Source organism: Patagioenas fasciata, chromosome 5 (assembly GCF_037038585.1).
Source record: "Patagioenas fasciata isolate bPatFas1 chromosome 5, bPatFas1.hap1, whole genome shotgun sequence".
In the NCBI taxonomy this organism is placed as follows: Eukaryota; Metazoa; Chordata; class Aves; order Columbiformes; family Columbidae; genus Patagioenas; species Patagioenas fasciata.
In genome coordinates this window covers 12,675,976-12,681,263 of record NC_092524.1, presented here as the reverse complement: position 1 = coordinate 12,681,263, position 5,288 = coordinate 12,675,976, and positions in this window count along the sequence as shown.

Genomic DNA, 5,288 nt, shown 5'->3' with positions numbered 1-5,288 from the left:
GTGCGCTGTGCGCTGGCGGGAGCGGGGGAGGGGCGACTGCGGAGCGGCGGGAGGCGTCTGGGCTGGCGCCGGTGGAGAGCGGCCCTGAACCCCAGAAACGCGGGCACGGCGGGACGGGTGCTTGGTACCTGGGGCACAAGTCTGATGAGGAGCGGCTGAGGGAACTGGGGCTGTTCAGTCTGGAGAAAAGGAGGCTGAGAGGAGACCTTATCGCTGTCTACAACTACCTGAAAGGAGACTGGAGCATGGAGGGTGTTGGTCTCTTCTCCCGAGTAGCAAGTGAGAGAACAAGAGGAAGTGGCCTCAAGTTGTGCCAGAGGAGGTTTAGATTGGATATTAGAAACATTTATTCACAGAAATAGTCGTCAGTCATTGGAACAGGCTGCCCAGAATGTGGTGGAGTCACTGTCCCTGGGGGTGTCTAAAAGTTGTTGAGATGAGACTCTTAAGGACATGGTTTAGTGCTAGAGTTAGGTTATGGTTGGACTCTATGATCTTAAGGGTCTTCTCCAACCAAAACGATTCTCTGATTCTTCCTAATCCACTGCGTTTTCCAGGCTCTGTGCCCCTGCTGTGGCTGTAGCACTGTGAACTTATTGAAGGGGGAAAAATGAAATAATCTACACAGTGCCTTTTTTGCTCTCCCGTGCAGGGTCTCAGTGGTGTCTCGACTGGTCAGATGTCAGGACAGAGCAGGTGGGCACTGGTGGCTCTGCATTGTCCTGCCATGCTCTGAGCCCACACGGGATGGGCTGGGCTGCGCTTGTGAGGGCTGGGGGGCAGGAGAGCATCCTGGCTAAAGAGCTGGTTGAGGCCACGGCTCGCCAGGGTTCTCCATGTGGAATTGTTTCCCTGCTTTGTAGAAAAGTCCAGACCATATTTGAAATGAATTCAATTTACTGCAGCTATCTAAGAAATTTAAAAATTACAAATGTGCATATGTTCTCAAAAGAGCTTGAAATTTGCATATTGTCAGTGCATTTGTTTAGGGAGCTGCTGTGCAAAGTCGTGCTGAAACCACCTTTCTACCATACTAACAATAAAAGATCGAAGTAAAGAGGGAAGTTCATTGTTTGTACGCACTCGTTCTCATCAACTGGCAAAAAATTGCCAGTCATATCAAATTAAATTATATGGCTTTGTATTTCCATTATAGTTCTATTCCACTGTACTACTGTAGTTGAATTACACTATTTTCCATGGGGTTTGGGCTGTGACTACTGAATTTAGCTCACTTTACGCAAGAGCTACCCTTAATTAGACTTGAGCTGAGAGCAGAATTGCTTTGACTAGCGCTGCAGACCAGTACAGTAGCAGAATGCCACAGACTCTTCAGTTACTACAAAGGAGATGTTGTCTGTCTGAACAGCCAGAACTGGGCAGATGATTCCAGAAATCGTCCCCACTGAGCACCTCAGCCCTGGGGAGGTGGCAGCCCTCGGCCAGGTGCCACCTGCTGTCACCACACTGACCTGGCTGGACTATCTCCTTCCACAGCTCCCTCACCCTCTGTTAATTCATTCCTCGCTTCTCAGGCACCTCACAGTAGGACTCTTGGAAATAAGAATTGTGGGAACTATTGTTTCGGTGTCTGCCTCTTTCTTAAACTTGCCAGCAGCAATTGGTGCCTGCAGTGGCAAAGTTAGCAGGTAGAGGCAGCAAAAGGAACATTACCCTGATCAGAAATGTGTCATTGATCTACTAAAACCAAATAATTCACTCAGTCTGTCATGGAAAATATATTGTTGTTCACTGGCAATTATGTACACCCATGAGCAGCAGCTTTCCTCTCTTCATGGAGGAGAAAAAGCTTTTTAGCAGAGTACAATGGTGAGATTTTTGCATCTGCTTAGGACAGTCATCTTCAGCATCTGGTGCTGAAGTTACCCAGAACGTTAGTCCCTAAGCAAGTATGATTCAGACTTAATTTTCTTGTTTTTATGCTTTTTCCTGAGGCCATTCTTGGGGTACTTTATTTTGCAAGGAAGCAAAAAAACCCAGGAAATTATGGTGTGAGTTGTGGAAATTGAGCACATTCATGCTGCTATCCATACTGGCAATATAGGTATCGAAGCAACCATCCATTTGCACAAATGTTTGCAACTTACTGTAACTTTTTCCTTTCAGAAGGGCAGGGTCAGCTTCAGAAGCTAGAACCTTCTTCATGTGTAGGTGAAGATCTGCATGAGCCACAGTCTATGGCTCAATGAATATGAAACTATGGGTTATATAAAACAATATTCAACAGTTCTGAAAAACAGGAAAGGCATGAATGCTCAAGTATGATTACTGATAATTCAGTGAAGAGAAAATTAATGTGAAAGAACTTGAACGAATCATTTAAGCCTGTCCTTTTTTTGTCTGCTCATTCTTGACTGGCAACATATGAATTGCTATAAAAATGAACAGTCTTTGATATAAATGTAAATTAGGAAAAAATTTCGTAATCAAACTAGCAGATGACTTCTCTCACCTACCATAGGAAGGTGTCGATGTGCCTGCTGCAAGCATCCTTCTCATTGCAGTGTCTTAGTAGTAAAGGGTCAGATGCTGTGGTATTAGATAAATGCAAACACCAAAGCCTGGGAGCTTTTTTTCTGAGGAAGAACATAAAGCTCTCGTCATTCCTAAATCTGGTGATTGACTGCAGAGCAGACAAAGCAATGCTTCGATGGCACTGGTGGTATTTGCTGGGAAGGGCTCTATGGTACATTGTGCTCGCTACTCTGCAGCGAGGACCTTGTGCAGAGCACAAGAGCTTGCACAGCTGGCGTCCTTGCAGAACACTAAGCCAGATTTTACCTAAGTGGTAAAAATTGGTCACATCCTCTGTACCTTTTATGGGTAGCCTGGAACAAGGATGTGATTTCGTGTCCTCTGCGTGTGAGCAAACAGATTTGGCAAATCTTCAACTCTTCCCCATGCTGAGAATTGGAGGATTTGCTCCTAAATGAGACTAGAGGCTGCATGCATGTTTTCCCACTCTGTGGTGAGTTGATAAGGTAACAACAGGTAGCAGATGGGATTTCTTACACAATGTGATGGGGAACACTCTAAAGGGGATAGTTTAACCTATGGACAAGGTGGTGCCTTGCAGAGGGAAGACCCTTTCCCTGCATCTTTCTTGCTGTTGGTGATCAGCAGAAAACAAGCTCAGACTTCAGTTCTGTGGGCCCTTCTGTCATACACACACACAAAAAAAGGAAAGCAGTGTTCTGCTCCAATTAATTAAACAAACTGATATAAATTCCCCCTTAAATCGTTCTTTGCATATCCATAATCTCTGCACTACATTTTATGTATACTTTACCCTTGGGTAAAAATTTGTGAGCATATAAATGCTTTCTCATATAATCTTGCTAAAGCACGCTCTTTCCTATAAATATTCATACCACTGCCAAAACATTTGCAAGCTTTCCCCAAAGGTGAAATATGTGTAATGTACTTTGCCTTCTGGGTATAAATATTATCCAATACATTTTGGTTAATATGAATACACTAATTATTCTCGTAACCCTTTTTAAAAGGGTCATCCTCATGATGTGAATTTTTTAAAAATGTAATTACAGTAATTGGATACTTAATCTAATTAAAGTTGGCTTTATCTTTAATGGGAATTTTTCTAAAGAGGCAGAATGACAATTGACTTTCTGATAATCACTGTTTTCTTTCAGCTAGAGGATGCATTTAGTACGATAGGAACCAGAGAACATGTCCTCTTTACTACACACCAGCCACCTTTAGGGCCAGTTAAACTATAATTTTATCCAGGCAAAACTTTCACTTTACTTAGAAGTTCTTCATCCTGAATCGATTTAATTGTGGCTCAGATACAGATAATTTAGGAAGTGTTTGTTGTGCTGACCATGATACAAAACCTTCCGTAGAGAAGATGCTGCAGGGGAGAAGGTACCAGCCTCACAAATCCTGCCTCTCTTGGTGGCTGCAGGCACAGTCATATGTATGATGAGCTCTGCTGTCTTCAGGAGGTGCACCTGGGTGGACCCTGGCATACTTGGGGTACATGTAAATCCTTACTGAAGTCAACAGAACTCCAGTACAGAGATAATTGGGATAATCGCCCTGGGTGTATAATTGGGATCAGCGTGCTCTCTGTCACTCTTCAAAAGGTGAAAATTATTTTGAGTCCACATTGGCAGTTATAGGGAACATCCTTTACTGTGTGAAGCCAAGAACAAGGCCATGGAAAAGCCGGGGGTTGTGTAAAAATGAGACTGGAGAGCTGGATTCATGTCACTACCTTCACATACCTGTGGCATACACATTTATGTCTCAGACATGTTTGTATTGATCAGTGGGGAACTTGTACTTTTAAGGAATAACTCACCTGATGATAGGTGGAGGTCTACTTTCAGATGTGATAAATCACCCTATATTTTCCTTCCTTGACAACAAAGGGTGCAGGGGGTGCCTTGCCCAGAGATTGGTGGGCACGATGTAGATGTGAATATTGAAGCAGATGAATGTCACCAAGTGAGAAGCAACACACACCCCTGTCTGTGGAGCACATCAGTTCACTTAGGAAGTGTGAAAGAGAATACCAGCATTAGAAGCTGGGTTGAGGTTCACAAAGTTTTCTTTCTGTATCTCTGAAGATTGAGAAACCCAGCTGAATGATGGGTTGAAAGAAGTAAAAAGAATAATAAATGAAATAAATGAAAATGGAAATTCCCTGGTAATATGGGTGATTTTGAACTGTCATTGGGAAACAGTTCAAAATTGGGGAAGAGCTTCCCTGATGAGCTCAACAAATGAAAATCTGGCAAAACAAACAGAAAAGGCAGTTTCTGTGAGCAAATATGACTGACCCATCTCTGGTGATGTTACAGAGATGCCACTGTCAGCAAATACACTTAGTCATTGCATCGCTGCGAGCCCTTGACATGTGGTTTGATCCCGCCATCAGGCTGAACTAACTCAAGCACAACTTCATGACCTGAAGAACACAGCTTCAGGTTGAAATGTCTGGAAGCAGGTCTTTTATAAAGCTGCTGCACCTTTCAGGATCTTTACTTCTAGCAAAAGGCATTACTGGGAGCCAGGTGAGAGAGAAAGAGCTTCTAAGAAAATCAGTGCACTGTTCTGTAGGCTCAGCTTGCCAACCAGTGTGTCCCTCATAGGGTGGTATGTTTTCACATGACTAAACACAGAGATTTCACAGAGGAAGTAATCATAGTTTACTAAGGATAATCATCTACATCTACACAGTGTTTGCTAAACAAACAAACAAACAAAAGTAAAATTAGCACTGATGAAGCATATAAATG